Source organism: Rhynchophorus ferrugineus, unplaced genomic scaffold, assembly GCF_030347505.1.
Source record: "Rhynchophorus ferrugineus isolate W39M unplaced genomic scaffold, kcgeb_rfMv2 rfM7, whole genome shotgun sequence".
Classification (NCBI taxonomy): Eukaryota; Metazoa; Arthropoda; class Insecta; order Coleoptera; family Curculionidae; genus Rhynchophorus; species Rhynchophorus ferrugineus.
Genome location: NW_027472586.1, coordinates 17,280,193 through 17,303,277, shown reverse-complemented (window position 1 = coordinate 17,303,277; position 23,085 = coordinate 17,280,193). Strand labels below are relative to the sequence as shown.

General features: G+C 32.9%; 1 protein-coding gene across 7 annotated transcripts in view; it reads right to left on the bottom strand.

Moving 5' to 3' along the window:
• Positions 1-23,085, bottom strand: part of LOC143199667 (sodium-coupled monocarboxylate transporter 1) — a 156,932-nt gene that overhangs the window by 31,191 nt on the left and 102,656 nt on the right. The window contains exon 1 of one of the 7 annotated variants that reach the window (XM_076409637.1): positions 13,533-13,651. The exons of 3 other annotated variants lie outside the window; for them this stretch is intronic. The gene's annotated coding sequence lies outside the window, so the exon portion shown is untranslated. Of the gene's footprint in view, positions 1-2,260; positions 2,354-2,453; positions 2,578-13,532; positions 13,652-23,085 lie in introns of those variants that run through there. 3 more of the 7 variants (XM_076409638.1, XM_076409639.1, XM_076409635.1) reach the window with 3 other exon arrangements.

Sequence of the window (23,085 nt, the reverse complement as noted above, 5' to 3'; positions counted from 1 at the left end):
CATTAGCAATAATTTAAAAAGAATAACATGTACAATTAGTTAATTATTAGCTTCAAACTTTACGGTAGGTTCTTATAACATTTGATATAATAAATGTGGTATCCGCACAAGAATATATTTACATTTTGTGTTCGCTTTATTTCTCTAAAAGCTATAAAAATATTCTTAAAACCCATAATTTTGAAGAAAGCAACCATAAAAGTGCGGCACATTTAATTAAATAACGAAAAAGCATTAATGTCTAACTGATAAAAGAAATTCCTTTTCATTATCAGTACAGAATAGGAAGTTTGGGAAAGGAAGCAGAATATCCAATAATAAATCTGATAATAAAAGAAAACAAGAAAGTTATTATGTCAGAATAATGATGACCAACAAATGAGGGATACTTTTAAACCATCTGGCAGTGTAAAATATGATAAAATAAAAATAAAACAAATATTATTTCATACTTTTAGATTTGCATTAATGATTAGTAAAATGGATTAAATTATCTTTGTAAACTGATTTTTTATTGCTGAAATCATCAAAAGAAATGTTAACAAATTATAACTGAAGAACTTAATAATTTGTGTTTTATAACATTCAATATTCAATTAGCTGAATTCAATATTAATTATATTAGATATTCTTTAATATATATTTTAATTATAATTTCAAATCAGTAGCTTTATATTAAATTATCACTTTATAAAAATAAGATTATAGGTTATCATAGGTAATGGTTATCATAATTTCCTTTTTTCAAATTCATAGAAAATTGTGTTTGTTTGTTTTCGGTGATCATTGTTTAAGTGAATATCGGTTTCGAAACATCGCTAATGTTTTTGAATCATTTACATAAGACTGCATTCCAAAGGATGTTCGTTACTTGAACCCCATATGGATTAATAGTGAAAAAATGTATGGACTGAGTTTCCATTTGTAAACAGCTGCTGAAAAAATGGATCATATACGACAATAATTTACAAAAGGTATTGTGTGTGAAGCTTTATAAATGGTTGTAATGCTCGTATAGAAGCAAATTAGGTCGATGAAAAGCAATTGGTATTATTGGAAATATAATGAGCTGCTCAAATTTGGGTAAAATAATAATTCGAGTCTCTACAATCACTATAATTTCTATTATGACATGATATTACAAATTGTAATAAGACAAATGGTTTGTATTGATTACTTTATGAACAATTAGTTGAAACAAAAGCAGGTGTACCACCCGACTGGTAATGTTCTTTACCTATATCTATGTCTATATATGTTACATACCATAAATAGAATATATTACTATGGCTACGTTTGCAGATTACACTACAATACTTGCCATTGGAGAGAATAGCGAAGCAACTAGAAGAGAGAAACACGATAGTAGAAATAAATAGACCCAGAAATAAAAAATCAAAGTCAACAAGAGTAAATAAGCGAATGTTGAATTCACTTACAACCAAACTATTCACATACCCGTAAATATGCATAATACTATTATCTCAAGTATCTTGGGATGCCTTGATGATTTGGAAACTTGACGCAAAACTTCACTGGAAGGTTTATATCAAAAATAAAATAAAAGAACTGGAATAAAATACAGAAAAAGGTATTGGTTATTGAGAAAAATAATAAGTTTCTGGTGTAAAAACAGATCTAAAATTTATGGGATACAATTATCGGGATGTTCTGCGAGAAATAACATCAACATAATTCAAGTATTTCTGAATAAAGCCCTGAAAAGTATTGTAGATGCACCCAGATACTGTAGGAACAATTACCTACACCGAGACCTTCGGATTCCAACTGTTTTATACAAGACATGAGGAAAGCACTGAAGTGCTGCAATTCGTGGACAACACTGAACTAGGACGTAGACTCAAGAGAAGCAAGTGCACCTAAATGGTAAAAACAGTGAAAAGTTTATTTTATTAGAGACTAAGTAAGGGCCAATAGGCCTTGCTAGATAAATACCTAGATTTAAGTCACTGTACAGATATATTGTAATTTAATGGGAAACGAAAACCTTTTGACAAAAAAACTCAATAGCTAGATAGACATAACACGTTAGTGTTACAATATTACAAATCCCAAATAGTGGAAAATATCACCAGTCATATAGGGCCAAAATTGTTTCTCAAAAAATCCTCAATAATTAATTGATGTTCCTGATCAGTAAATAATAAAACACTAAGTACATTGCACTAATACAATCAAATACACATTTTTAAACGATTCTATATATGTATATGTATACACAATAAATCATTGAGCTTACCCCAGTAAAATATAAATAAAAAATCAAAACTACCACAAATAATGAATCTCGTGTTGGTTAGTCTCGTGTCAACCTCGTAACTGTTCGAACGCAAATACGGAATGAAAACTTCCGAATATATTTAAATATCGTGTAAGGCATTCACATTAATATTTTAATATTGAGCAAACAGATAAGAGAATATAAAGCAAACCTGGAACATGTCAGAGTTTTCCATCGTACGTTTTTTATGAAATCACGTGGTCCAAGGATGTTAGCGCTGCGTTCGACAGCACATATCCAAGAAAAAAGCAATTTGTATGAAATTTATGCCGATGTTTCAGGTGAATGCGGCTGTCGTTCGTTAACGTGGGAGCTGTTTTTATTCGGACACATTTCTGAAAGTTTTATTAAATGAATGGAGAATGTTTAATTAAAAAAAATACCTTGTCTAATGAACGTGACTAGAATTTAATATTTTCAGCTTTTTATTTTTGATTTTTTCGGTTGAGTTCTGCTAGTTAAAAAAAACCGTTTGAATATCGCAGGCAAGTTCTTCGTGATGGGTTGTCTGCTTTCTGTCGACGTAGTCGCTGTGTTTCTTCTTTTTCTACTTGGCTCTTTGGTCGTATCACTTCTGGTACAACGAACGTTTATTTTTTAATGCTTGATCCCGATAATTCCTCTTAATAACGAGTTTCCTTCATGGTTTTGTTTATTTTGATAAGTTTATGACAAATACAATCAGCTAATCCTACCAAGAATATCTAAACCAATTGTTGATAGAAACATTATTTTTTTCTGTTTAAAAAACGAATTGAATTTGAATTTTCTTTGTGACCTGTTAAATAATACATGCTAAATACAATCTTAATTTACAAATTATTTTATTAATACTGTTCTGTTTTACTTATGTATCAATTACAAGCAAAACGATTGTGGGATATATACATCAGTATGTATTTACCAAACTATAATAAAACTAAACTTCTTAAGCTAAGGTTAAGATTAACATTTATACACTATACAAATCCAGGTGGTTTGGTTCCCTTCATTATTCTGATTTCCTGGGCGGTGTCATTTAACTGTACTGCTTCCACATCGCTGTGATTTAGTAATTATTCTTTCATGTTTTAACGTGAAATTTAGGATAATTTCGTAGATTTAGTTACTCGATTTCGGGGTCATCATTTAGTTTTTCATTACTTACGTAGGATTAACCATTGGTATTTTTTTAAAACTTTTTTGGCAATGTTTGGAAACTAGTCGGTTTAATCAATTGACTTAAATTTCTTAAGCGACACCGCATATTAATAGAGTACTGTTTCTATATACCTTTTATTTCGAAATTCCAACGAAAAGTGACAATTCTAAAAATTTTAGTATGATCTATAATTTGTCACAGTTTACATGATATTCGTTATAATTATAGGAACGATTTATAACTACAGATTCAATTCAAATTAAATTCTTAGTAAAATATATTTTTTTATATGGTACAAATTAAGTTATGCGTGTATTTCTGTCTCCAAAACTTGAAATATAGTTAACGAAAAAGCGTTTAGTAATGAAAAAGTACAATAACAAACAAGTAACAAATATAACAACGCTTTAGCGGGATTAGAACTTACTTATTAATTATTATTATTTATTTATTGTTGGCCATAAATGAGTGTTACTATTTAAGGAATAATTATTTCCTATCACGTTAACACGAGGAGTGTCTTAAAGTTCTTGATTTTTTTTTAATTTAGAATACTCAACTGTATATTAAATTCTGAGGAGTCTGTTGAGGTTATATATCGTTATTACGTCTATATTTGGAAGTGTTTTGCTTTGTTTATGTACCAAGTCGCCGTACCAAACTTTGCGGCAATATAGTTTCGTATTTGTTATATTTTTAATCTTCATATTCCGTTGATTTATGAAACTTGTCGATTGTCGCCTGTTTTTATTTTCAACTCAAGCTGATACTCTAGGATTAGGTTATTAAATGTCATTATTAGCTTTAATATCTTGCGTAATAATTTCTCAAAATATTTCGAGGCAATTGTTGGTAAAGAAATAGTAAAATTCGACATAATTTAGTTATTTGTGAGGCTTTGGTAATTTGATTACATATCTCATACTTCTACATAAGCATTCAGTTATTTTCAAATTATTATGGCTTCTTTAAGCAATTTTAGTAGTCCCACATATGAGTAGATCCGAGCCCATTGTTTTCCATGGGATTAGATTTATTCTTACATATTTGGTAATTTTTTCTCTTGGGATAATTGGTATATTAGTTTAGATTTTAAGTTGTCACTATTAATTTCAGTGTTATTTGCCTTTCTCAAACTAAATGTTCAGCAGTGCTTTTTTTATTATCTCTGGCCCATGATCCATTGTTACATCTTATAGGATAGATAAATGTTATAGGCCTCCGAAATGGCTACATTGTACTTGAGTCAGTTGATACCTGTTAAGATTAAATTAATGGTTGGTATATGTTGGTATCAAATCGCTATTTTTAAGCTTGTAAATTTCTTATTATTAAACAAATAAAAAATGATAAAATAATAAAATAAAAATTGGAACCTGTTAACTGTTATATTCATGTTAGGTTTATAACTTATTTTGTACTGATTTTGTAACAAATTTACATTTTAATGTAGCTGCCTGGTTGTAGGTTTGTAAATCCCTATTTTTGAACATTCTAAAATCTCCAAAAAACAAATACAACAATACCAGTGATTTAAAATCATTTCGTAAGATCTTCCAGAATTCAACGTCGAATTTACATATATAGATTTTCATTAGGTAGAGGTTTCCATAAGTGGAGTGAGCAGTATATTAAATTTTTAAAAAGTATTGTATTGAATAGATGTCGCATTTGTCGATAAAGAGATTTAATAAAACGAATATGAAAATAATAATTTTTTGGAGATGGCTTTCTGAACATGGAACATATATATTATCGCAAATATCCTAAGCAAAATCCACAATCTAAGAAATGAATTGAAACAAGGTTTTAGTTTCCAAAACGAGTTCATATTCAGAAATTGATAAAAAATTGTAAAACTAAAAAAACTGAAATTTTTATCGCACTCTTATGGATTAATTTGATGTATGAATTCAAGAAAAAAAAGACCTAGTTTAGATACGAAAAAAAAAACAGTTCAATCAAAATAACGCGAATAAGAGAATAGTTTAAAAAATAAGTGAATTAAAGTATGAATTAGTATAAAGTAATAATTTAGCTTCCTCTGATTTCAGATGTCTTACAAATTCTTCATAAAGAATTCATTAAAAGATTAGATAATAAATGACGTAGAAGTTGGGAGAAATTATAGTGAAAAATACAATTATTTTTGAGGACAGAACCGACTTCAGGATGGCCAAATGTAAGAAAATATAGGATGGTATTGTTGACGAATTACGTAGAGGGTCTGATGACTCAATCGTTAAACAATGCTGGCGCAGTATTGGGACTGGACGATGGGAATGCTGAGATAACACTTTTGGATATAAAGGCCGGCCCATTGACTGGAAATAATTATGGAGAAATAGAGATTTAACTTCACAGGAAATTTTGGTGAGATGTTTCGCGACGTCCAATATGTAGATGTCGCTATCTTTAACATATTACTTGTTTTATTCGCTATACTAAGATCCGCGACGAGATCTCATTGATTCGTTTCGTTCTACGGTTTTTTTATTTTGTACGCCATTTTCGATGTGCTCTATATAGAAAACGGTGTGGGTAGATTTACGTATATACTAATAAAATAATTTATTTTATTAGTATATACAAGTCTGTAGTTGAAATGCATTCTCGTTATAGGAAGTGTTTGTTCTAGGAAATGCATCATCGTTTTTTATTAAAAAAGTACCCGGCGATCTTTAAGAAATGAGTAGAAAACATAACAAATATTAAACTGGTTGGGTTAATTACCTGACTCTATAACTTCAGTCCAGATGTTCCTATAAGAGCAAACAATGTTTTACGTTGTACCGTAGTGTGACATACAGTTATGAATAAATCAGTAGACCCACTAATTGAGACTGATTCTATAGAGGCAAGACAATATCTCGTGCTCCAGACTCCAACAAAATTGTTTTATTATACAGTCAGTAGGTCTTTGAGCTATGTCTTATTTTATTCAGCGATTTTGCCACGTCGAGAATATAACAAAATTGTTGACAAATTTTTAAAAAAAGTAAATTTAAAACCCTCCAATTGTACATTCCATAATGATTTTTGCATAAAATATTAAAAATACTAACAAGGTGTGCTATATACTCTTGAATATAACATGTGAAGAGAATATTAAGAGGGAAATACTCAAAGTTTGCTTTCAGTATAAGAAAACAAAAAGACAGAACTCTGATAGACCATATTAAATTGAAGGCACTAAACATATATGAAGTTTTTTGCTTACGGTTTTATATATACCTATATAATATTTATATTTTATAGATATATTTACTTTTATATTATATTTATATTTTGTAGATAAATTTATATTATATATTTATATTTTTTTATTTTTAAATATTACATTAATATTTAATTGAATTTTAATTAATAGATTTATTTCAGAAAAAATTGTTTATTATTTAAATTTAATTGGTCAATTAAATATGACAGTGCCAAACATTACTAATGAGCCAATCAAATGTCTTCACAGTAAAATATTTTTCTTACAGGTGCCTATAATGGAGATTTAAATTGACCAATCAAATTATTTGAATGGCCCATTATGGCGCCCTATGGATGTTGGGCAAAGCAAAACTTTGCGCCAGAATCCCCTATTGAGTTGCATCTCTATTACTCCATTATAATGTTTTGCTGAATAATGATTTTTCATTAAAAAATTAGATAATAAATGACATAGAAGTTGGGAAAAATTATAGTGAAAAATAAAATTATTTTTGGAATTAAAAATCGAGTTTTTTTTTATTCCGTCATTGAACAGCCTGGTACATGTAATGTTTATAATACACACGCTTTACATTGTAAATAGAAAAGTTATGTTCCTTAGCGCCGAATCAGTCCGTTCGGTTGTATTGCATAAATCACTAGTGACACCGAGTACTTTCACCTGTCTAGCGGAATAATGAAAAAAAAGTAATCTGTGTATTTACGCAAACGCGAATCATCTCGTCCGTTCGAACGCGTGCCAGCAGACAGAGATGTTATCAGAAAATTTTATTTAAAATTGGCTTTAATAACAAACAAACGTTAATCGCTTTATTTTGCACATTTCCTTCAATTGGTATGAGATAAAATTGTTGTAATATGAATTCTATGATTTATATCACGAGTGATATTAGCGGCAAAAGTTGATAGGAACACTCATTTATTTATTCTTATTGTTTTGCGAAGGTTTGACGTCATTTGAGTTCAGTCCAAGTATCTTTAACTATGACAAGACGGTTTTGGATCAATCTAGGTCACGTTTCTCCTCGCGTCGCGGTGTGTTAGACTTGGTCAACAATTACATGATATATGAATCGAACAAGATTGCAGACTCTGGAACAATAAACAAGCTGGTGATGCATCATTTTCTTGTAATAATTAGAGTTGGGCTATAATCAACCCATTTTAAGAATCGAAATATCAAAAAATATATACACATGTACACAACGTGATATAATAATGATATTAAAGCATATTAGCAACCTAAAACGTAAAGCTATTATATTAGGCTTATATATTAGTTTTAAAGGATTTATTTAATTTGAAGTTTCTGGACAATGCATTTTATGCTACCATGGCCGCTACAATGTATAGGCTATCGACAGCGGCTACTTTTTCCCATCTTTCAGGTGATTTGCGGATTCCATCTCGAAAGAACGATGTGCTTTTTCTAGAGCTTGTCTTTCTTTCCAGGCTGTCCACAAATTGACCCATTTTTGGTGTATTCATAAGAAGCGAAACGCTGTTCACTTAGGTCTCCACTCATATGTTGGAACAAGTAGTCAGAAGGAGCAAGGTCTGAAAAAAGGCGGGTGTAGTAGAGTTTCCCTTTTTAATATTTCCAAGTATGTTTTCAACGGTTATGCAACATGTGGTCGAGCTTCCTGCTGAAGAATAAAATTTTTCTGTCTTTGCTTGTAATCCAACCATTTTTCAAGCAGAGCTCGGTTAAAGCGTATCGATTTTAGTCGATAGCGATCCGAATTGATGGTTTCATTGTGTAATACCTTCAAATCCTCGTCTTGAAATATTTTTGGCTGTCCAGGTCGCTCTTTGTTTTCGGTATCAAAATCACTAATTTAACGTCTAAACCAATGTTCACACATTGAAATCGATAGGGTATGATAGCCATAAGTTTCTTGGAGGAAAAAAGTAAAATTTCTCGCAAATGCGGTTTACTTGGTAAAAATTAAGACATTTTCTTCAAGGCACCAACAACATTTTTTTGGTCACGCTTCGAAGAAATGACACATACTGAAAAGTATAGCCTTAATATAATCATCTGTTTTAAATCCTTTAATTATTATTAATTTATATGCCTGACGTTATAGTAAGTTGTGTATGTTTATACTAATATTACCATTAATCACAATAGCGCTATCGGAATCGAAACCAACTTCGATTAGTTCGGTAAATAGTGAATTATCAATTAAGTATTGTAATTTAAATTAATCGTGTACCTATCCTAAAAGATTACTTTCAATATCAAATTTTACCGCATTTATCGTAATTTTAATACTTGTTCGGTATGAGTTATATAATCGACACATTGTTTATAATAAAAATTACTCATTCATGATATATATAATCAAATTATCAATATAAGATAATATTTCTCTTTATAACTTTTGGTGTTGTAAATCGTAATAAATTTAATTATAATTCGATAATATTATTATTCATATTCCATTATAAAATCAACTTATATTTATTTATGGATATAAATCGTATTTAAAATACTAAAATTTAAAACTAATAATTATTAATTATTTTTAGAGGCTAGATTCATACTCATATATTCATGTCTACTGTAAAATAATATATATTCTTATAGACAAATAATAAAATACAAATTCTTATTAAAGGAAAAATATAATCTACGTTTTTAGAAAGGTGGTTAATAATCCATATATTTTTAAGTTCATTAATCGATTCAAACATTCCTATGGTTCCAGTCCCTATTATATTGTTAGCTATTCCTAATTATGTAAAAGGTACCATTTTATATATTGAATATTTGTTTCTATTCTATATTTTCGATAATTTACCACTGCAACATTATTATACTGCAACATAGTTGTTGTAGGGTTATAATAAAGCCAAGTATTTACCTTAATCAATTAACATTAGCCCATGTTCTAAAAACCATTACAGAATGCACTACCATTTGAGCGGTAATGTGTTGACAGCACCTTCTCCACAAAAAAAACTGTTTCCCAGTAGACAAATTAAGATTAGGCAAGTAAAAAGCTACAGAGTTTTTATTGTTAAGTGCTATTATAATAATTGAAAAATTTGGATTTAAGAAGACCAGATCTATTGGCGATTTTAGGACCACGAGCTGTTCAATATCAATATATTCAAAAGTTATTGAAGCAGTACGCGAGAGTAGCGTAAGCCTGTGAATACATTTTTGGCGTTATGGCAAGAATTGAAAGGCCAAAGAACTATAACTACCGTATACTAACGTGAAATAGGAGCAGCTAGTGCCACTGGTGCTTGATATCGCGAAAACCGTGTTTCGTGTTTATGTTGAATTATATTACTCTAGACGATATATGGTTCTGTAGTAATGTTCGTCGGGTTGGTCAGTCGGTCGAAATGTGTGGCTGCCGCTGCGATTATTTGCCGGAACACTCACTACAATTTTTGGAAGGAATTTGCACGAGAACTGAAAACATTTGTTGAAGAAATATTGTTTATTTTAATATTAAATTATACATGTGGTCGACGGGAGGATTGACAGGATATTTGCTTAGGTAGAGGAAGTACGGTAGCGCTGTGGAAGTGGTACTATCACAAGGGGATGGAGAAAAGAAAAGAGAACGAGACGTCGTCGTGATGGTCTTTTATAGCCTGTAACTGCATGGTACCAATCAACCGGCGTTGCCAACTTTTATACTTCTTGTTGATGAATTCGTGGTGGCGTAAAGGACCGTGGCGGTCGCCACATTGCTCCCCTCCTAGTGGAACTGCCGTGGAATGTACCTCTATGCGGTGCAAGGTCTGGAGTGCACCCGCAATCACGCAAATAAACGCCCGGGGACTGCTGATGAGATGGGGATCACAACCTCAGCGAGGAGTTTTACGGGATCAGCTGCCATCGTTTAGCTTTGTTTGAGGATACCTATAAGTTTGTTACTTGTCCCGTTTCGTGATGTGAGGGTGTTTATGTGTTGATGGTATATATGATGGGCTTGTGAGGGTCTCGTCCATCAGGCTAGTCTCGCGGGATGTCGTCGACCATTTGATGTTGATGGGTTCCGTTCCTCGTGCTATCCTTCCATGCACGTGTCAAGCACCTATCAAGTGGCTTATGTTGGGTTGATTTACCTATTAGGCACTTTGATCACGTCGGGGTCACCAATTGTAGTAATGTTCGTCGGGTCGGTTAATCGGTCGAAATATGTGGCTGCCCCTGCGATTATTTGCGCTTCGTACTTCGCCAATTGATTTTTATTTGACATTTTTCTAGGGTAACATAAAATAAAAGGTCTATGCCACACAACCACCGTATGTAAGAGGACAACTACACATACCATATGCAAAATGTTATGGAAAATGTCGATATATAATGTACAGTGGTACATATCTCTAATACATAGAGGTTATGTTATAATATTCAAACCAAATATTTAAGTAGGACCGCTCTGTATATTAAAATACTCGCGCTAAAAGGGATTATAATACTAAAGCTATTATAATACTATATTATTATAATCTACACATCTTATAACATGTTTTTGATTTCCTTTGAAAAATGTACATTTTATAGTTGTTTCTTCCCAACCACTCAATATAGTTTCGAACGTTCCTTAATCTCAAGAAAAATAGTTGAGTCGTAAAAGCTTTCATATCTGTAATTTACATACGAATTATTTTTACATTTTTACATATTGAGGTAAAGAGAGAAAAGGAATGAACTAATACAATGATTTGAGGTATCTTCTATCTATGAGGTATAGAGACTAATAGGCTAGCAGGTCTAAACATTTGAGGTTATTCGTCTCTAAAGATGATAGTTGGTCTACACATAGTTAATCTACACTTAAGTTTTATTTTCACTCTTTTTACTATATCACTCACTATTTACTGTATTAATTATATGATATTATATTACTTCAGTTATTATTTGGCTTTGATTTCTAAAGATCTCCTTTTCCTTTTCAACTCTCCATAAGGAAGTTCTAACTATTTTAGATCAATGTTAAAAAAGTAGTACAACATAATATAAGGACCTTCAGAGTTCTTGGACCTCAATTTACGTCAATAGATTAGGTTTCTCAACTATTTTTCTCCAAAATTATGAACTGAAATATATTACTAAAAGAACATATGAAAAACGACGAGTTTTTTCTGTGAGATTTCTACCGGTAGAATAACTTTTTTTAAGACTTTTTATAATTAAAAATTAATATATTTTTCTTACTCATTAAAATAAAGTTTTTATACATAATTATTAGATAGCTTATTATCCCTTTGTGTTATTCGAATCGGCGATAGATTGTTTTATATCAATAAAATCTTTTCATACGAGAAAACTTTTTTATTTAATATTATTTCTCCTCGAGTCATATGTCATTGTCAATATGTTTAAAATAATCAATTCTCCCTGAAAGGAGAGAAATTTGATATAAAGCCCGAGAAACTTTCGCAGAAACTTCCCGAACAACAACAAAAAATTGTAACCGTAACAAAAATGAAAATAGCTCATTTACCAGCCATTTCCAGTCGAGAGCAAATTGATTCGGGTTTCGAGAGGTAGAAAAAAGTTCGAGCCAACTTTGTACGGCGTACCGAACGTATCACACATCGGGGCCGGCCTAAATCGACGTAACACAAACTGAATAAAATGTAACGTAATTAGAAAAAGTCGTTTATTGATGTGAGACGAAACTCGAACTACGAATATTCCAACTTTACTCGGTAGTTTAACTTTCGTTTGATCGTTACCTATACAGTTTTATTGTTCAAGTAGGTTATTCCGGGTTTTATTGCTTTTTGAGGAATAATAAACGTTGTAGTGCACTTACACAACATTGTTTTCCCACCGTGTTGCAAATAATACAATATTGCCAACGTTAAAGATTATTAAATATGCTTTTAACCAAAATAGTCTCTAGTATTACCTATAATAGTAGAATGGATCAGTACGATATACAGTAGATGGGCAAAAGAGTATGAATACAAAATATTTATTTATAAGTAAGTTGTTGAGTCCCCATTTGGTCTTAAAATACCTGCAATTCTTTGCGGAATAATGTGTAAATAGTTTCCAATTGAATTTTGTTCCATTCTTATACCAAAACATCCGACAATTGCTTTAGTGAGGTTAGAGATAGAAATCTACTCCTCATTCTCTCCTCTCTGTAATGGTAAAATTGTATTGAGGTCTGGGGATTGTATGGCTAAAGAAGGTATTTGTTAATATTCTGCAAGATAGTTGATAGATATAGAAGAAGCTGATAGTCTATAAAGGACCATTACGACGACGTCTCGCTCTCTTCTCTTTTTTTTCCTCTACACCCTTGTACCAGTACCACTTCCACAGCGCTATCGTACTTCCTTCATCTTAACCTAATATCCTGTCCATTCTCCCGTCGACCACGTGTATCATATAAACAAGTATTTCTTCAACCAGTGTTTTTAGTTCTCGGGCAAATTCCTTCCAAAATTAGTAGTGAGAGCTCGGACAAACAATCGTATCGACAGCCACACATTTCGACCGACCGACCATACGAACATTCCTGCAGATTTAATGCTAGTAGCGCCATCTATATGTCAGGCCGAGGACTTTTCAATTGACCATTTATTTAATTATGAATAATAGGTTAAATGGGGAAATTAAAATGTCAATATTTCCTTAATTGTTTGATGTCCAAAACCCTAAATCAACTGAATGGTCTATGTAAGTAAGAGAATAGCACATATAAGTTAAGGCTGGATAGAAAAAAGTGTAGTTTTCCAACAATTAAATATATAAAGGTATACATATTCTAATTTAATTGCAATTGGAATTCACAAATAAAGTAAATGAAGACAAAATAAGTGAAACCTTCTGTGGTGCGGAATAATACACTTTTCTTGTTTTCTTCACTACTTACTTACATACATTTTAATTGATGATAGGAGATTCTTCTGTATTATGATATCGTCTGTATCTCAGGTAAACCTGGCACTTGTTCTATGTCACCCATTTAAAATTTTACCAATAAACAACACTCGAGTATCTGATTCCTACCTTAAAGTGTTAGTAAGTCACTGTACATGAAAAGAATATTCCACAATTATTTAAAAAACAAAACGTTGGTCGTTCGCCAATGAAGGGGTTAAAATGCTGCAATAAAATTTCCTTAAGCGAACGATTTTCTTTCGTTCTGTTGTTTACGATATAATCGCGCGTAGTGCCGATTTGTGTCACGTTTCCAAACCGTGATCGCTTAACGATCTTCGGATTCGTGCCAAACGGTTTCTGTTCGCTTTATTTACGGATGCGTAGACATTAATATAATTGGACCTTTAACAGATTCATGCCAGAGCCGCCTGGCAGAGCTTCTCAACAAAACGGGATCCATTAGTTGCTTTTGTTTACCGCGTTATTTTCCCAACCTTGTTTCGCGCGAAGTTTATTTGTTTGAAGTAATTAATGGTTTTATAAAGTATCTGGTCTGATATTACTAAACATCTTTCACACTTGTTAAGTATTTCAAAATCGAGCATTCTCATTCTTCATGTTTGATTTATGGAAAATATATATTATATGTTATTAATGAAACTTTCTCTACTCGATGTATTTCAACTTTACTCATTACTCATTAAAATTTGGTTGATTTTTTATTTTGTATCATTACTATTAGCACTACTGAAAAGCACACGACAACTTGTTATTTAACATAGAGTAATGCAGCGACCTTGAGGCATGTCGAATTTTACATCTTAGAATAACGGCCTACAAAATACCCTGAAGATATTCTTCCAGATATTGAACACATTCGGGGTGCCAGCACAGGACGTCAGTGCTGTGATAATAAAGATTTGGCAATCCGGAGACGTTGATCTGGGATATTATTGAAGGGTACTTTAGATTATTCAGTCACTGACCATCGTTCGGCTCAGAAGTGCCACCATCGACTGCCAAAGCGTCTCTTCAGTTAAAACCGTACCGCTCCTTTTATCTATTATAGTTTCTGTATTTATATAACGTCAATAAATATCAGTCATATCATGTACCCACCATCGTTTTATTTTCATCTAGCCATAAACCCCTAATGTTATTTTATCTTAATGTTGGTTATTAAACTCTAGAGCATTACCAGGGTTCAAGGAGTTCTGGAGGAGAGTTCTTATTCCAAGATGACCAGCTAGAACCAAATGGTCCTTTGTTGATATCGCCTTCGGGTTCGGAAGAGTGAAGCGTTTTGTGGGCGACAGAGACCCTGGGTTACGACTGGGATTGTCGTAACTGATTTTCTGCCGAGGTTTGTGGATGGGTAGAGATTTTATCAAGGTGTTGTCGTGATCTAAGGCGCCTATGGAGAACCTTACACTGAGCTTGTTCGGGAAACTCTTCATGAACGGGATGCCTGATTGGAGGTGAGTGTTGACGTTCCTCATAAACCATGGGATATTGAGTAACGCGCGGACTTTTTTGGATTGGAACACTTGGAGTAATTCAAGTTGTCTCTCAGAAACATACCTGTATCACACCTGTGCTCCGTAGAGGAATACTGGACGGACTAGCATTTTATACAGAGTCGCTTTCTGGGGGATTGGAGTTTACTTTTTCTGCAGAGGAGTGGAAGGAGTAGACTATACACGCCATTGCCTTTGCAGATAGCGTGGTGAATTTGGGCTGATATTGGAACCTGCGGCCGAACTGGAGACCGAGTTATGATACCTTCTGGAGCCAGGGGATAGGGACTTTATCGATTTTTAGGCGATAGGCACGGAACTCCGTCTCCGCGATAGAACAGAATAACCTGAATTTTACGTGGGTTTACCTGCAGCCGCCAGAATATGTACCACGCGTTCGCCTCGTTCAGTTGGACTTGAAGTTTGTGTCGAATAGCATCAGGACTGGAACCGGTTGTGGAAAGAAACAGTAACATCTACATAAAATGCTGTGTGGAAATGTTTGTGGAGTGGGAAATCAGCCATGTAAAGGTTGAACAGAGCAGGAGCTAGTGGAGCACTTTGCGAAATAAATGAAAATGTTTGAAACCTTGAAATATTTTTTCGAGAGGAGACTGCATCACCGATCCTTACTTGAAAGGACCTACCGCCCAAGTATGAATCTATCAGGGAGATTAGGTCATTCGGTAGATTCAGCTGTTTTGCTTTAAATATTAGATCGTGGTGCCATACTTGATAGAAAGCTTTGGAAACGTCTAAAAAGATGGCTCCAGATTTTCGACTTTTCTTAATGCATGGTGGATTTTTGCTGCGACGCGAGTAGCTTGATGAAGGCTTGAATGTTTGGCACGGAAACCGAATTGTTCGTTTGGGATTATATGGTGTGCGACTGTGAAGCTGTTTAAAGCGTGTAATATTGCTTTTCGGTAAGTCCAGTAATGGTTATTTGGTGTGCGATAGTTATATTCCAGTAGCCTAGGGCTAAGTAATTGAGCTACTGCGATTTAAATTTTTTGGTCGGTCACGCTGAACTGCAAGCTAATTCCAGTAACCTATGTCAATTAATATCAACTTAAATTTGCCTTTAATGGCCATTTTCCGTGCACTGTGATGCAGGCGTCCGGAATCCACGGATTAGCAGTAATCAGCACCTTCAATCCACCTTTTGTGACTTTACAGCTTCAGCTATAATACTCTTGCACGAATTCCATTTAACTATACCAAGAAACTTTTCAAGTAACTACGGAACGATTGCCAATTCAACCTCTCTTCTGTTCTTGATAATTAATTTGATTCCGGTTAATAGAATTAATTCAAAAGAGACAGTCCTATGATCTCCCTGAAATTCTACCGAGTACATCCGTTAAAATATATGAAAGGATAAGAAAACAAAAAATGTAAATTTAATTGAAAATATTATTTTATTTAACGGAAAGAACGGTGATATATAGCGACGCTGAGGGTAAAAACAGACCAATGCGTTTCACTTTTCATTATAGTCGCAATGTGCCGTTAATTAGATGTATAAGTTTTATTATATTCTTTCTTGATAGCTGTTTTTGTATTTGGCCTTTTATTGGATCGTAACCTGACCCCTTTTTAATACTGAAATGCTTCATTACTGTTTATTTGGGTGAGTTAAGATATCATATGTTTCGGCAGGGTGTGACTGGAAAGCTTTTACCAATTATTCAGGAATTATTTCCGCCTTTTCGATATATTTTTTGGTCACTTTCCATTTTCGTTGGGAATTGGCGAGTTTAATTTTATAAACGCCTTCCAAAGAGAACTATCAGTCTTTTAGTCATCTTATTATTATTTTATCAGTTGGTGTATTGCTATATTGCTTATCCTGATTTACAATGAACTACCTAATAAGTGGGATAGTTCTATTGTTTTCAATGGAACCTACAGGATTAATATTATTATCCTATACTGTAAGGATTGAAAAGTATTGTGGATGCATCCAGATTCATATAATATTCATATAATATTCATAGAATTCATATTCGGAATTTAATTGTTATAGGTAGAGGGAAAGGCTCCTCTCCAATATAAACAACAAAGTGTTGCAACACTTGGACAACACTGAATTAGGATTAGAAAACCAAACCTCACGATTTTGTGTATTTGTGTAGTGAAGTTAGTACAATGGTAAAAACACTGAAAAGTGCTACTAACTTTTACTTTATTAGATACTAAATATAAGGTGTCTTCTTAGGTAAGTATCTGGTTTTAAGTTACTACAGGGGTAAATTCTAGGTAATAATATACCAGTAAATAAATAAAAATATTTGCATGCAGTTTAGTGATCAATGAGAATTAAATTAAATTAAAAAGAAATGAAAGTGATACTGGTGCAGCAAAAACAAAATTTACCAATGAAGCTACTGTAATTTTGTTTACGGAAATAGTCGGTTTGGCTGGAAGACGAACGAACATAACCATCGACTAATTTTAACGTTTTCTCTATTTTTGACAGTGTAATTTCCCGGAGGGTTTTGCGGTATAAGATGCCGAGATTAACCTCAGAAAATCAGAATAAATCCTTTCTTGGATTTGCGTGCTCGGGGGCCCGACGAAATCCTCGACGAAATATGGAAAACACAGCCAGGGATTTTAATAATTCACTCTAGGAAATGTATGTTTTTGTCGATATAATGTTTTTTCTTTTGGGGTTTTAGCTGACGCAGACTGAGTATCAACCATTAAAAAAACTGGTTTCTTGTTAAATTTGTCTTAATCGCCTCTGCAAACACGGAAATCCTTTTATTGTTACGGAATTCAAGTTTTAGGTAATTTTCCACTATCGCTATTATCATTAACACGGATGTTATCACGGGCCACTTATTTTATAGACTAAGATAAATCGCACATTATTTTCTTTAATTGGTGACTAATTTTTTCTTCGTACCTTCAGCTCTTTTTGGAAATCACTGTAGATATTTAAAAAATGTTTCTTATATAATCTCAGTATCTACGGGGGATAGACAAAATAATATAAACAATATGCAATTACAAGTGCAATTACAAAAAAAACAACAAGTGCAATTCCAATGACTAGCATATACCAAACATAGCCATATTTCAAGATTACAATGGGCCCATACATACAGTCGAAAACATTCAGTCTTGTCATTCATTCAGTCAAAGAGTAAGAAATATATTTCCCTGTCCAACATCATTGAAGCAATTGGCTGATGGACTTGGTACAGAAATGGGACATTACGTTGGAAACAACTACAACAAACTCTACGAATCTATTCCATGAACATTTGCAGTTGTTTCAAATAAATAGAGGCTCAACACGTGGCTTGGTGTGGACATGTAGACAAATAAATATTGTGTATTTGTCAGGTGTTCATCTTATGTTGTTAATCCTCTGTAGATCTGTTTATGTATTTATTGTCAGCGTCCGTTTTTATGATAATAATATTTAATAATATTATATAGCTTTAAATTAGTTTATTTTGTTCAATAATAACGTATTCAAAGAATCCTTACTATGCCGAATTTGAAAGCATTGTTCATTTACTGAGTAAGTTATTGCGTAAACAGACGTACTATATTTCATCCTATGTTTCTTGTGATGACTCTATAATTCTGGAATCATTCTGCTGAGACAATGGTTGGAAAAAGCTATTGAACTTCTTAAAAATATCGTGGAAGACCAACATATTTCGTGTTGCTATATTACTGTGGAACTAAATTCCCACCATAACAGTTTTTAGAATGATTTACATTAAAGTGTATACGTTGCTGGTACGAGGTTGGTTGAGCTAAAGAATTAATTGGTCTTCGTAACTTCAGTGACTCAACAAACACTCAGAGAAATTGGCTGAGAAGTTTCGGTTCACCCACTTTATAGGCTAGATCTTTACCCGTTCGATTATCACCATACTTCTGGAACTAGCAAAGGATTAAGCTGGTATTATCCTTTATGCTTCGGTAATAAATCGCTCCTTATTTTAGAGTAAAATAACATAGTTTTAAAGTAAACTAAAAGTTTTCATAATTGGTACGGGATACCGGGGAGATATTTTTTTTGAAAATTAGTCAATTAACCGGAATCAAGTTACATATCAAGAGAAGAAGACATATTGGAATTGGATTGGTAATCGTTCCACAGTCACTCGTAACATCTCTTAATGTAGTTAAGTGGAATTCAGACAAAAGTGTGGCATCTGAAGCTGTAAGATTACAAAAGGTCGATTGAAGATTCTCCAAGACCCTTAGCCATAAACTATTACAAGCAGGAAATATCCATACTTGACGCAAATATCGCAGTTCACTCTATCAATTGTCATATAGACATTTTCGTCAGTTATAAGTTCAAATTTTATTTGGTTTTATTAGTTATTTAATAGTCACAATAAATCTATAAATCTACTAAAAGAAAATTAATTTACATAAATTAACCAAACATGAAAAAATATTTAAGATATTTCAGTAGACGAAATAAGATCTTGAACAAATGCCGATCCAAATTTGGTTGGGAAAAACAAACCCATCATCTCTACTAATAAAAACATTATTACATCTTTTACATATACATTTTTTGGCAAGATCAGATAATTCCTTTCAACATCTCCCTCCATTGTAATTTCGACTTGCTACAATGTACGTAATCAGCAATGTAAATATTATTCTTTTTTTGTTAAAAAAATAACAGGAATGTGGATACTGTAATGTGTAATAAAGGAACTGTTTGCCTAAGCTTTACTAATGTTTGATCGTAATCTTGGTTTGACGGTTAATGGCATCGGAAATTTTTTATGATATATTTTGTTTTGTTCTTATAATGTAACCGATTACTCCGCATTATTATGGCTATTGCGGATTGCTAGATTTTCAGATGTCTCATTTATATATATATATATATATATATATATATATATATATATATATATATATATATATATTTATATATATATAAATATATACATATATATATATATATATATATATATATATATATATATATATATATTTATATATATATATATATATATATATATATATATATATTTATATATTGCAAGAGGTCTTATCTACAGCAATACGTCATTAAATTTTTTCAGTTTCATTCGGTTTTAGCAGCTCGTAATAACCCACTACACCTTGCTGATCCCGTCAAACAAGCAGCAATACTTTATAGTTATGAATATTTCATCGGCGGAGACGTAGATGACATCCATTTTTTCCGGAGGTCACATAAAACTCTTCTCTTTTTTATGAAATGAACCCACGGAACGGAACCGTTCGACATGCCATTTTCAATCAATTCATATGGTAACCATTTTCCTTACTTCGACTTTCGAACCTGGAACTTGAACTTACTCCGTTTTTCGATCTTTCCTATCTCACGCCCATCAACATCTGAAAACAGTTAATTCAACCGTACGCTGTCTGAAAATTCATGTTGAGTTCGCATTAATACTATTATAAATTGGTTCTGCAAAATCGTCAATAACTAATAGTAAGTTGGGACATCTTTGGTCTTTCCTGAAATCCATATATATTCATCAGGTTCCACTGTTATAGTGAGAGCCCATATATCTTATATATGACTTAAAATATGTGACCTTAAGGTACTAACAACTTCATTTTAAGGCTTATATCTCTTTGCGTACCTATTTCTTCAAACATTCATTCATGTGGCGACTACCACGACCCTTTAGGCCACCACTAATTCACCATCAACAACTACAAAGGTTGGCAAAGCCGGTGGATTGGTACCATGCAGTTCCAGTGTATAAGAGACCATCACGACGACGTCTCGCTCTTTTTTCTTTTCTCCGCCCCCTTCTAACAGTTCCACTTCCACAGCGTTACCGTACTTCCTCTACCTAACCTAATATCCTGTCAATTCTCCCATCGACCACATTTCCCGTGCAAATTCCTTCCAAAAATAGTTGTGAGTGTTCGGACAAATAATCGCAGCGGCAGCCACACATTTCGACCGACTGACCGACCCGACGATCATTCCTACATTCATAATTCTAGTAGCGCCATCTATGTGACAGGCCGCGGACTTTTCAATTGACCTGTTACATTTTTTCTATATAATGCACCTCACTGCATTTCTTATTTAGACTTTGTTCTGTTTTGGACTTATTCAAGAGTTCTAGTAAATCCATATTGACATGATAATGAAATCTCTCTCTCCATGTCAGCTTGCGATTGCTTCATAGACTTGTTCTACTACATCTATTCTTCTATTCACCTGGTCAATAGTTGAATTCTTGCTAATAAACCCAAGCGGGTGTGTAGGTATTCAATTTCTTCTCCTTATATAATCTCTTTTATCTCTCTTTTATTCTTTTCAACAGGAATTTTGCAAATACCTTAGCTCCACTGTTATAGTAAAAGCCCTTATCTCCTACATATGGCTTAAAAAAGGTGAACTTAATGCACTAACAACTTCATTTTAAGGCTTATATCTCTTAGCATACCTGTTTCTTCAAACATTCATTCATGCGAACATATCAATAATATTTTATGATTATCTTGTATGAGTATCTTGTAATGTACTAATTGTAATATCTTTTATATATAATATCTTGAAACATCAGCAAAACAACTTTAATAAATAATTGCTTTTGATCTTGAACCCTCGTAAAAACATCATATCTGTGTTTTAAGGAATATTTTTTATCTCGCAAACATAACGAACAATAAAAGAAAGAAAACCTGGCAAATACTATCTTATTTGCAATTTTCCATTTTAATACTGCATAAAATAGCATTCCATACAAGGTTATCAGAAAGTAATTTTCCATAAAAGCAGTGGAATTTTTTGCGGTAAATTATATGCCGCTAAGTCTTATTGCAATAAATGTAGTGGTATCGGAGCATTAACATATTATTAGGTTCTTCGTAAATAAATTATGTATTTTATTAAAATCTGTTAATTTACGAAGTTGTCTTTTATAGTTTGCATGACCATTGGAATGAAAATTAAGCTTTTTCCCCTGGACCACCGTAATAAAACACATTTTTTTTTTGGCAAAATCAGTTCTTTTATTCAACATAATTCCCTTCAAGGGTAATACACTGATTATAGCGACCCTCCAACTTCTCGATACCATTTCTGTAGTACAGTTTGTCCTTTGATTCAAAATAGGCCTCAGTTTCGGCGATCTTCGACGAACATTTCATCCCAGCGAGTATTCCTTTGCGATCTGAGAATAGGAAATAATCGCTGGGCCCAGATCGGAAGAATACGATGGATGATGAAGCAATTCGAAGCCCAATTAATGGATTTTTGCCATCGTTTTCACCGACTTGTGATACGGTGCATTGTCTTGCATTGCATTGTCAGCACTGTCTTTTTCTTCAAATGCGGCCGTTTTTCGGCGATTTCGTCCTTCAAGCGGTCCAAAAATGCTATGTAATAGTCACTGTTGATGGTGCTTCCTTTTTCAAGGTAATCAATGGAAATTTTTCCATGCGCATCCCAAAATACAGACGCCATAAACTTGCCAGCCGACTGTTGCGTTTTCCCACGCTTTTGAGCGGATTTATCCTGTGTAGTCCACTCAGATGACTGTCGATTGGACTTCGGAGTGAAATGATGGAGCCATGCTTCATCCATTGTCACATATTGATGCAAAAACTCGGGTTTATTACGCTTGATCATCTTCAAACACTACTCCAAATCATCAACTTGTCTTTTTTTAACAAAAGCTGCTTCACTCAAAATGCTATAATTCACAAACTAATGGTCAGACAGCTGTCAAATTTATACACGTATCTCTTAAGGTTAGAAACTTGTTTAAAGCTAACTAAAAGCATATGGATTTAATTCTAGTGCGCCATTTATGTGTCAGGCCGGGGACTTTTCAATTGATCTGTTAAATACTTTTATGTCTCTCTATTTTTAACATAAATAGTTTTGTGATTTCCAAATATAAGGTACAATATTCTGTTTCAGTATCAGAACAGCAAAATTTACTAATTGCCTATAAATTCCACCAAGAAAAATTGCTTTTAAAGCGCAGTAATCAATTTGTGGCATTTTTGCTGC